This window comes from Acartia tonsa, chromosome 10 (genome assembly GCF_053477335.1).
Source record: "Acartia tonsa isolate MP-2025a chromosome 10, ASM5347733v1, whole genome shotgun sequence".
NCBI classification, from domain to species: domain Eukaryota; kingdom Metazoa; phylum Arthropoda; class Copepoda; order Calanoida; family Acartiidae; genus Acartia; species Acartia tonsa.
In genome coordinates, this window is record NC_137269.1 from 48,607,822 (window position 1) to 48,620,853 (window position 13,032).

General features: G+C 32.3%; 1 protein-coding gene across 1 annotated transcript in view; it reads left to right on the plus strand.

Moving 5' to 3' along the window:
• The window catches only part of LOC145330229 (uncharacterized), a 158,196-nt gene that overhangs the window by 17,252 nt on the left and 127,912 nt on the right, over nt 1-13,032 (plus strand). The gene's annotated exons all lie outside the window — the stretch shown is intronic.

The following is a 13,032-nucleotide window of genomic DNA, read 5'->3' on the forward strand; positions in this document are numbered from 1 at the left end:
ACAAATTATTGAAATATCTGTGCAACCATAATTTTTAAAGTCTTCATCATTAAATTTAGCGCGAAACATCTGTTCGTACACAATAAAGATGTTCAACCATTTGCATCTTTGTTAACAACCAGGAGGGGGGGGGGGACATTGGGCTGTTTATTACACTAGTCCCCAAAGTTTTATTATAACATTTTCTTATTCGTTGGTTCAACAACTTTAGTGAATATTATTAAATTTGGTTCATAAAGTTGAATGTCCAAATGTTTCAACCACTTACTGTAATCTGCCAAAGGGGAATTTTGTGTATCATTATTGGGGATGTACATCAATTTATTGGCCATTGTCTTATTCCTTTTGATTCCTGTGAGTGAATGTAAATGTTATAACAAGGATGGCAACATCCATTAGTTGTGTTACGTGCTCATTAAAGAAAGAATACGGTTGAAATATAGGAAGATACTGCAGAAGAACAGACAGACATACAGATTGACTGGCATACTGACATACTGACAGACAGACAGACAGACAGAAAGACAGACAGACAGACAGACAGACAGACAAACAGACAGACAGACAGACAGACAGACAGACAAACAGACAAACAGACAACCAGACAACCAGACAAACAGACAAACAGACAGACATACAGATATACAGACAGACAAACATATAGACAGACAGATAGTTACTTGTAATAAATCCTCGCTTTTACTCTTAATTAAATTTTTAATTATACGTTAGGTGTGTCTTCATAATGTTTACCCATTATACCATCAGATTAATTGAAATATTAACATGAATCTTACACCAGATTTACTCATATTTTCCAAAAAAGTGAAACACGAAGCGGGCTAAAATAACAATCGCCCTATCTACCCCCTTTACCCCATTCCCTCTTCGCCTACTGGATAAACGAACTAACCAATAAATGAGGTCTATATTAACAACCCAAATTGATGACATTTTTCCAATGTCAATATATCCACGTCTTCTATATCCATTGCAATTGTTGACCCAAAACTGCGTTTTCAGACCAGTGTGCATTTCATTGTTAAAGTACAAAAATTAAGTTTTTTTTCTTGATTTTGTTGGGAAATTGGCACCTTACTGTTTTATATCAGGGAGGAAAAGTTGAATTTATCTACAACCCTTTCAACTCCCTTAATAACAGGTAATTGTAGTGTAAAGTCGCTCGTTAAAAATTGCACCTTCTGCTGCTATGTCAGATGGTGTCATTGGTTTAATTTCAAAATAAACGCGACTCATGACCATGTATTGTAAATAAGGACTTCAAGAGAAGGTTGTTGCAATAAAAAGGTTGGTTACATAATCGTACGGGGTTGTCAACCCTCCTATTTATATGAAATTAAAATTGGGAAGGCTTGCTTTTTATCAACCCATTTTATTTGGAACTTTTATTGAATTTTAATTGGTTGGTTCATCGAATTGAGTGTGCAAACGTTTCAACCACAAATTGTAATTTACAGAAGGGGTAATTTTGTGTCTCATCATTGGGGATCTACATCAAATTTTAGACCATTGTCTTATCCCTTTAGAGTTTTTCCCTGTTTTTTCTTGTTTTCAACCTTCATAGTCAAACATGAGAAAAGTTTCAGAAATTTGGGGATGGATAAATTTGTAAAAATTTAAAATTCTAATTTTAGGTATTTTAATAAAATTTTAATCTAAACTAGGGTTAGTCCATATGTATGTCTGTCCTAATTTGCCATAATGCAATACCAGTAGACTATTTCTTTATTTATGGATTTAAAACAACCTTTTAATCAAATATTTGTCATCGAAACCTTTGGAAAAGAAGTGGTTTTCAGCCATACTGAATAATCATGTAAAGCATCGTATTACAGACAATTTTCCACGAATACTGAAATGAAAATCATAATATTAATGCCAATTCGGGACTAAAAAACTGGTTCTAATATTTAGTTTCTTTATTTTAATATCCGCGGAAAGCTGTCTATACAACGACGTTTTTTCCCCTCAACTTATCGACCTCTTAATCTGTGTATAGGAGCAACATATGTGTTTGGTTACATTGTCTTTGTGTAAACAATAAGGATACATCAGCAGGGATCTAAAGGGATAAGACACTGGCCGATAAAATGGGATTCATCCCCAATGATGATTCATAAAATTACCCTTATTCTAGTTTATTATTAGTGGTTGAAACGCTAGACGCTGAACTAAATGAACCAACAATAAAAGTCCTGAAAGTTGTTGAGCCAACGAATAAGAAAACGTGATTACAAAACTTTGGAGACTAGTGTTAATAGCCATTCAAATTTTTAAGGACATAACTGAGTTTTAATCACCCAGGGAGGGAGGGGACATTGGGCTGGTCATTACACAAGTCCCCAAAGTTTTATAGTATTGTTTTCTTATTCGTTGACTTAAGAACTTTTGGGACATTGAACATAGAGTCCAAATGTTTCAACCACTAATTATAATCTACAGAAAGGGTAGTTTTGTGTATCAGTATTAGAGATTTACATCAATTTATCGTCCATTTTCTTATCCCTTTAGATCCCTGGTTTTAAAAAACATTATCAATAAATAGCAATAGATCTGAAATTGATATACAATCGCAATCTTAAGCTTTAATATCCATTCAACGAATTCGTTTTAGAAAATAGTTTAGATTTCAACCTCTCAGGGTAAAAAATCAATATAAAATAAAACTAAAATATAAAAAAAACTTTTTTTTTTACTTTATATTCTGTTCTTAAATGATGCCAAAAGTATTTTTTTTCCGTCAACTTTTCTGTCATTATAGAATACTTCATTCAAAAACAATACCAATATCTTTCCTATAATTCGCATTCACAAAAATATAAGCACACACATAAGCTTCTAAATCTTATTTTTAAACAGAAAAAAAAGCTGAGGTACTTTTAAAAAAAAATTAATAAAGTTGACCCTCCATTTTAGTTTTAAATTAAAAGTGAAATAATAATTTTTGTATTTTTTTTTCTATGTACGATTTTTATAAGGAGGGTGTATGTACCTTTCCTTCAAATAGTTTTAAACCTTCCTTGGGCCCATAAGAAGCTTTAGTTTAAAGGCGAACCATATCGGTTAAGCAGTAATCTTTCGCTAAACCCACAGACAGAAAGACATCCTGTTATTTTCGTTCAAGAATAAGACAAAATTATATTGCTCTGCTACTTATAGCCATTGATTTTCTCGTTATCTTATATTTTCAGTCATCAGTGTAAACATTTCCACAAGGGATCTAAAGGGATTAGACAATAACCAATAAGTTGATGTACATCTCCAATAACTATTAAAAAATAACCCTTTTGTAGACTACAATTAGTGGTTGAATTTTGTACACTCAACTTAAATAGCAAACTAACCAGAATTCAAAAAAACTCCCCAAAGTTGTTAATCTAAAGAATAATTATAAAACTTTGGGGACTAACGTGATAAACAACCCAATGTCCCCTCCCTCTCTGAGTTAACTATAATTATTATTCTTATTTATCAGCAATCCTATCGTTATTAAACCATTATTAGAAGTAACGCTCTCTTATAATTAGAGTCAGTCCGTCCATAACGGATAGCTTGATCTTTTATTTAATCATGTTAGAATAGTCATATTACTTTTAAAATTAATGATTATTCCCGTCACAATTTCCAGAATGTCCGTTTGTTTGTTTTAAATAATATTGTTTTTAAGGTTTATCAAAAGCAATCTATAATACAAAGTATAACGATGTTTGTTTGTTTGTCTGTCTGTTTGTTTGTAGCGAAGGATCTCGCTAACCGCTGAATTGAACGGGTTCTCCTTAAGAGGGTAGCTTCTCATAGGTCCCAGGAAGGTTTATAACTATTTTCTTGGGCGGTGGGACACCCCTAACCCCCCAAAAAAATAAAAAATACTCCCCCCCCAAAAAAAACACGAAAAATTAGTTTGATAAAATCTCTTGGGGCAAAGCCCCTACAGGCTAGGGGCGAAGCCGCTAGTATCTTATATGATATAGTCATCCCATCATTTCATTGACTTTTGGTATAAGGATTCCTAGGATTATTAGGCATAATGTGATAAGTGAAGCATCTCTTTAATTAAGTCTTAAAATGTTAGTATGTCCATTATATGGATATGAAATACTTGGACATATTGACAAGAGAAAATTTATGTTGCTAATATGGACATCATTTATTGGTCAGTTCGTTTTTTCCAATAGGAGGGGAGTAAATGAAAATCTTGTGCAACTTCCAAGTAATAATATTACGATTGTACATATTAGCATCCTGTATTTCAGTATGTAAGGATCATTGATTTGATAAGCTTCGCTTTTATGGATGTTGTCATCCTTGTAAATAGTTATAAAAACAATATAGACAACAGAAAAGGGGTTAATTTTCTTTAACTTTGCACTTACTATATTTGATTCTAAATAATACAATAGTATTTCTAAGTTATAGGAATAAAGGTTAAACATTTTTTGGGGAGCTACCTTATTTCTCCTTCAGACCATTTCTCTTGACATACGAAAACGTTGAATTAAACCACGTGACATAAAAAATCATCGCTGATGTCACTATGGTACGGGTTTCCTAACAAAATTGAAAATAAACAAAATGCTATATCATGCATTCATTTTTTCCCTTAGGAGTATAAAAACGATCTGTTTTGTTTGCAGCGGAGCTACTCTTATACTAGAGGTATTGCATTCATACATCTGTCAGTCTGGGTTTGTTAAATTCAAATGAATTTAATCAGATATTAATTAAATATCATGTATGCCTAGCATACAGACAATTTTCTACGAATATTAAAATAAATTTTTTTAAATTAATATCAGTGTTGGTTTTTGGTCATTCTGGGCTAACCAAACTATTCTTAATCTTTATTTTTTTTTATTTTTATATCCCCGGAAAGCTGTTGCGATAAATAAGTATGTTGTGTTGTGTATGTACTTTCCACACTGTCTTTTCAATGGATTTATTATTTCTTGGATCTTACACCAGATTATCATGTACTCTTATAAAGCAAAACTTGCATCTGGCTAAAATAACGATTTCCCCCATCTAGCACCTTTACCAAAATATCTCCCTTTTAACTGGATGAACGAACTGACCATTAAGTTATGCCTATGTTAACAACCTAAATCAGAAGACTGGGTTAATTCTCTTAGATCTAAAGGGATAAGACAACGGGCGTTTAATTGATGTACATCCCCAATGATAATACACAAAAAAATCCCTTTTGCCGATTTCAATTAGTGGTTGAATTTTTTGAACACTCATGAACACTCAACTTAATGAAAAAACCAATACAAATTCTATAATAGGCCCTTAAGTCCCCAATAAGTAAGAAAACATTATTATAAAATTATGGTGACTAGTGTAATAAACAGCCTATTGTCCACTTCCTCCATGGGTGTAGCCATAAATTTGATAAAAAGTATACTTTGTAGCTATCTTTTTTGACAGACAGACGTTTGGACATTTCTCATTTATAGATTAGCAATACCAATAGAAATATCATTTGATATCCTTATATAAAACTGATAGAAACCTAGCCATGCAGAAAATGGAATTCTATACAAAATTCTTAATTGAAAACTTGTTTGGAAAAATAGTTTAGCTCAATATTTGTATAATGTATAGATATTTAATCAGAAAAATTGGTAGAGGCCTCTAGGGACAATTGAATAAAGAAAGAGTCTACATTTTTAATTTTAGTTGTAAGAAGAAAAAGTGTAGAAAAATTAGGAGGGAGGTGTTTTTCAAGTTTCATTTTTTTGTAAGGGTGGTGGTAACCTCCTCCAAAATAGTTTTAAATTCTTGAAGCTATGAGAAGCTTCACTTTAAAGGAGAGCCAAATAGGTTCAGAGGTTATCGAGATAGTAAGCTACAGACTGTTTCTTTTGTATGAGTATTTTTGTATAACAGTAACAGGATATCTTTCTGTCTGTGTGTATGTAGAGAAATGTAGAGTGTCGACTTACAGTTATCAAAAATCTCTTTTTATTCAAAAAGGTACTTATTACTTTTAGCATTATATGATTCTTATGAGTTAAATAACTGAATTTAAGTACCTATCAGTGAATATTTGTTATAAATTCATTGAGTTAGCAATAAGTTTACTTATATTGGTCCTTTAATACATAGATATGGATTAAATTCTAAAGGAATCCAAATATTTAACTCACTTTGTCTGTCCGTCCGTCAGTCAGTCCATAACGCTATGGGAAACATATGGTTTTCCCAGCTGCTATTAAAGAAAGATTCCTATGACATATGCGCATCTAATTTATGCATTGTTATGTTCGTCTGTCAGTAGGACGTACTTTAAATGACAAACCTTATTTTTTAACTCACTTTGCCCGTTTGTCTATACCATGATTAATTTGTGCTTCGCTACTCATGGATGTTGTCATCCTTGTTTTTATAAATATTTCCAGGTTCTTAACCAACATTTATAACATTTCATAAAAATTGCAATTTATTTTGAATATTTAACTCTGCAAAAAAAGTCAACTCTTTGTTTTGGCAGAATTTTTTGTTTAAATTGCAAAGAAAAATAGAATTAAGTATTAATAGAAAATTTTAATAAATAATTTGTTTTTGTTTATATTCCAAACCTTTACGTTTTATAATTAATTCCATCGTTTTTTTTTGTTTTTAAAAGAGGGGACATTGAGTTGTTTATTACTCTGGTTCACAAAGTTTTCTGTTGTGCTTTTCTTAGAAGCTTCTTACTAGTTATAGTTATACGAAAAAGCAGTCTGTATCCGTCAAATTTTAATTATATGTTTAAGGGGGGGGGGGGCAATATGACAAACGAACATTTAATGACTTGTAGAGTGTCCATAAAAGTAGAATATCAATTTAAAAAAAAAATTATATAAAAAAGTGATAAAGAATAACTTAAACACAGGATACTGTTTAAGAACATACTTACAAAATCAGCTTGTTTTAAATGGACTTACGTAGCGGGACAAAGTGTCTCAAAAATCAGCCATGTGACGTCATAAAAATGAGGGAGATGAGATGGTAAGTGGGAAAGAAAGCCCCTAAAAAGAGATGGATAATCACTCATTTTTATGACGTCACATGGCTGATTTTTGAGACACTTTGGCCCGCTACGGACTTACAGACTTTCTGGTAACGATTATAGTGTTGCTACGCTTTCTAAATCGCACCAAACTTACAGTACAGTATAATAATGATTATTCTACGAAGTAAATAACCTAGGAAAAGAAAATTTAAGACTATAGAGATACATAATTCTTTATAAACATCACATAACAGAGAAAAATTATCATATAGAAACAATCATAGGTATTTTACAGGGAAAGAGGGGGTATTGGGCTGTTTATTACACTAGTACCCAAAGTCTTTCATATTCATTGTCTCAACAGTTTTGGGGGACTTTTATTGAATTTTGATTGATTTGGGTCCAAGTTTCAAACACTAATTGTAATCAACAGAGGGAGTTAATTTTTGTGTATAACCATTAGGGATGTACATCAATTTATCGGCCATTGTCTTATCCCTTTAGATAATAATTGCATCTGAGGTGACGAATGTTCGTGGAAAATTGTGGAAGATTTTTCAGTATGGCTGAAAAACGTTTCTTATCCAGCGGATATTAATCGTCTTACTAGAAAAAGTTTTGCCAGTGTTTAACAAAGAAATGCTTTTTATTAACCTATATTTACATATCACCCAGGGAGGGAGGGGACATTAAACTGTAAATTAAACTGATGTGGATTCTTTAAAAAAATTAGGCTCGCTACTCGCAAAATTATTTTTGTGAAAAATCCTCTAAAATCGCATAAAAAATCTACAAAAATTAAATAAAATCATAAAAGGGTTATTAACATAAGATTTTGTTTAATTTTTGTAGATTTTAATGTGATATTGGAGGTTTTTAAAAGCGAAGCTTTTCTATAATTAGGGTCGGTCCGTCCGTACGTCCGTCCGTCCGTCCGTACGTCCGTAACGGATAGCTTTTTTCGTTAATTTAGGCATGTTAGAATTGTCCTATCGATTTCAAATTTTGCATGGTGATTCTCTTAATAGTTAGGTACGATTTAAAAAGCGTAGCAACTCTATAATCATCACCAAAATGTCCGTACGTCCATTTTAAAGAAGTTGATTTTTTTACTTTTTTAACAACAAATTTTTATGTGATCTAATCATCCGATTGATTTGATTTTTGGTATATTGATTCCTGGGACAACAAAGTATAATGTAATAAGCGAAGCAACTCTATAATCAAGTCCTAAAAATGTAAGTATGTCCATAAACATTATCCTGAATCAAGCAGTTTTTCAACAAATTTACTTACAATTTTGCTTTGATTCTTATACGTTTATATTATGATTATTCAGTTCTGACACTATACAAGTTTTAATGTCTGTTTGTCCTACCGTTTCAGTGCTTCGCTTTTATGGATGTTGTCATCCTTGTTTTTACAAAAATAACTTGGCGAGCAGTGAGCCTAATCTTTTTTAAGTATTCACCACTGCTTAAGTTTTATAAACACATTCTCTCATTTGTTGGCTTAAAAATCTGTGAATTTTTATTAAATTTTGATACTAATATTTAAATACAAGCAGTACAAAAAATTCTTTTTTAATCTATAGAAGTGGCTATTTCGTTTATCATATTTCCCAATTGTCTCATCCCTGCATATTTATGCTATTTTTCATCCTGACTTTTTCTATGTATGATAATAAATAACTCTGCCATCATAATGATAGGGATAGGTGAGTTGAAGATAAAATAATATTGCCATCCATATTAATTTCAAGCTTTACATATTTTTATATAGGAAAATGGTAAAAGAAGAACTGAATCCAATTATACAAAAGTAGTAAGGTTTTTTAGCCTGTATCTTAAAATTTAGATAACTTCCGATTGAGTTCTTTATTCTATGGATAATAGAAGCTTCACATAGGTCCCCAGATGGTTTTAGTAGTGTAATGGATTGGATATACAATATATGTGGATATTGTGTCAGAGGAAAATTATCGTAAGTTCGTTCATCCAGTATTTTAGCCAGCTACAAGTTTTTACTTGAGTACTATACATTATAATCTGGTGTAAGATCCAAGTAATAATAAATCCATATATTTATAGTGTAGAAAATAATCTATCCACCATTGCCATATCCCCAGTAATCTATATGGATAAGACAATGGCTGATAAATTGATGTAAATACCTAATAAAATTACCCTGATTGTAGATTACAATTAGTGGTTGAACCATGTGGACACTCAACTAAATCACAGTTCAATGAAAGTCCCTAAAGCTGTAAAGCCATCGATAAAGAAAACGTTGTTATACAACTTTGGGGACTAGTGTAACAAACATCCACATGTCCCCTCCCTCCCTGGATATCCGTATATCCCTGCAGGCCCGCAACCATGAGATATTGATGTTTGGATTAACCCTAATCCTAAATATCTCTCGCTGCACATTAAATATTATTCTACACTTTTATAACAGCGACTTTTAATGGAAGTTTTGGGACTAATGACAGGAATACATCAGGGATCTAAAGGTATCTAAAGGGATAAGACAATGACCGATAAATTGATGTACAACTCCAATGATGATACACAAAATTACTCCTCCTGTAGTTTACAATATGTGGTTGAAACGTTGAGACACTCAACTTAATGACAAAACCAATCAAATTCCACAAAAGTACCCAAAGTTGTTGAGCCAGCAAATAACAAAACATAATTATAGAATTTGGGGACCAGCTTAATGTCCCCGCCCTCTTTGTCAATACATTGTACATTCCTGAGTTGCGTCTCAAGTTTAAATTTAAAAACTTTTGTATTACCATTTTTTTCTGTGTTTCTTTAATATTTATTATGAAGTACAATTTTTTTGCCTAATCTAAAACAAATAGTTAAAACTGGATGCGCCCCTAGCTAGCATTTAAGGCTCTGCATTAATGTGTATGAGTATACAAGGGCAGAAAAGAAGTCTAAAACCATCCCAAGATTTAAATCAAAAAATAAAAGAACATTCTTGAATCTTTAATCTTCCCAAGGCTCATGTGAATTCCCCTAGAATTCAATCGGTTAATTGGTTAACATCTAAACTGAAGAAAAAAACGTACTACTATTAATTTTGATTAGTTAATAGTTAATTCTCGCATCGTATTATAAACGGCTTTCCGCGGACATAGAATGTACAATTATATAATTAAAACCAGTTTTTTTAGCCCTGAGATGCCAAAGGTTAAGTATGTCCTTAAACAATATCCTGTATAAAGAAGTTTTTCAACAAATTTACTCACAATTTTGCTTCGACTCTTATACGTTTATATTCTGATTATTCAGTTCTGACACTATATAAGTGTTATTGTCCGTTTGTCCTACCGTTTCAGTGCTTCGCTTTTATGGATGTTGTCATCCTTGTTTTAATAGGCAATGGAGCCAAAATGCGGGCCTGACTATTACAGTTTTTATTATTGTCACACACTATATGTTTATTCTTTTCCAGTATGGCTTCGAAACCGATTAATATCCGCATGACTAGAACCGGTTCTCAGTTATATTGAAAAATCATGTATAACATCGTATTACAGGTAATTTTCCACGAATATTAAAATTAAAATCATAAAATTAATACCAGTTTTGTTAGCCCGGGCCTTTGGACCATCGGGCCTATCAAAACTAGTTTTAATCTTAAATTTTTTCATTTTAATATCCGCGGAAAGCTGTCTATAATACGATGCGAAAAATAACTATTATTTACTTTTAAGCATATTTTATCATTTACCTACTTTTAAATTACACAACATATACAGGGATTTTCATGGATAAGACAAGAAATTTATTCACCAACCAAATTATGAGAAACAAAATGAATACAGTAAAAGTGTCGAACTATGACGTCAGAAAAAAAAATAACAATTAACCAATGAGAGGCCGCTATATATTTTACAACAGTGAATACTGGCTTCTTATTGGTTAATTGTTAATTTTTTCTGACGTCATAGTTCGACACTTTTACTGTTTTCAAACAAAATCAAAAAGTTTGGATACTGATAGTTTTAGCACCCAAGTCCCCAATCCAATTATTGCAAGAACTTGTTAATTAAGGACAATGGCGTCCAATAGTTGCTTAGATTTGTATCCTATGATATTAAGAAATAAGCTTTTTTGTCTGTAGCGAAGGATCTCGCTAACCGCTGAACCGATATGGTTCTTCATTACAGTGAAGCCTCTTATAGGCTCTGAGATGGTTTTAGGCTATTTCATTATTTTTAAATAAGTCTGGGTATGGTTTTAGGCTATTTTTCTGCCCTTCGAATATAGAGCCCCTAGATGCTAAAAACACAGCCGCTAGTGTATGTATATACTAGCGGTTACGCCCCTTTCCCAGGACCTATGAGAAGCTACATTGTAACGCAAAATCATATCTGTTCAGCAGTTGCAGGCATCCTTCCATTAAAGAAAGGGTTTGTAATTTTTAAGGAGATTTCAAAATCAAACTATAACTTCTTTTCCAATAGGGCTTCGAAAAAGATAAATTCCTTCTAGATTGGAACCGGTTATCAGCCATACTGAAAAAATAATGTATAGCATCGTATTGCAGAACATTTTCTACTATTAAAATTAAATTCAAAATTGTAATAATAATTTTTCATTTTAATATCCGTGGAAAGCTGTCTATAATACGATGGGCTAAATAACTAATTTATATTTGCGCTTTGCTATACTAATGTATGTTGTCATTCTTGTTTATATGAAGAATAAATTGCATAAAAGATGATATAATTTGTTTAATAAACGTCAACCCTAAATAATTATCTTATATCTAAATCAAGGCTTAATAAGGAAAAATTACCCATACAAGGTATTTATTTTCCAGTATGGCTTCGAAACCGATTAATATTCGTTGGATTGGGACCGGTACGCAGCCATACTGAAAAAGCATGTATTGCATCGTATTGCAGACAATTTTCCACGATTTTTTACCAGTTTTCGGCCCCACGGGGAACACAAACCTGGTTTTTATATTATAATTTTTCCTTTTTAATATCCGCGGAAAGCTGTCTGTAATACGATGCGATAAATAACTAATTTGGAATATATAACTCACGACTGTAGCAAAAAAGCGTAAACGTGTCCGTTCATAAGTAGGATGTTTGAATATGGGCTCAAATATGCCTAAAAACGGTTTCTACTGCTGCTTTGTAAGGTGTATAAAAGAAAGCTTTTAGGAAGCCTTAGTCCATTTAAAGGCGCAAATCATTCAAATAAACAGTTAGTAGCGGGACAAAGTGTCTCAAAAATCAGCCATGTGACGTCATAAAAATGAGGGATTATCCATCTTTTTTTTGGGGGGGGGGGGTTTCTTTCCTATTTCTCCTCTCATTTTTAAGACGTCACATGGCTTATTTTTCAGACACTTTGTCCCGCGCTACAACAGTTATGACAGATAAAGTTCTTTGTCTAAGCCCTTAACATAGACGTCCAAAGATGGGGGGGGGGGGTAAAGGGGTGATTACCCCTCAAAATGAATTTTGGATTTTCAATTTTTACCCCCCCCCAAATAAAAAAAAAATGCCTCTATGAAATAAAGATTACCCCCCCCCCAAAAAAAAAAAAAAAATGAGCCTATGGCACCCCCAAAATTTTTATTTTAAAAATTTTACCCCCCCCCCCAAAAAAAAAGGTTGGACGCCCCTGTCAGACAACAAACACTTTGGTCAACTAAATTTTCTTACATTTGCCTATTTCTGGTTCCCTGGTTTGTTATTAATAGTGTACAAACTTAATATTTATTCTTCCTTGTTTTTTTTGTACTTTATAAAAACAACCAGGGATCTAAAGGGATAAGACAATGGCCGATAAATTGATGTACATTCCCATTGAAGATACACAAGATACCCATTCTGTAGATTATAATTCGTGGATGAATTTGATGAACCAAACAATCAAAATTTTAAAAAAGTCCCCAACGAATAAGAAAACGTAATGAAAATACTTTGGTGACTAGTGTAATAAATAGCACAATGTCCCATCCCTCCCTGAATA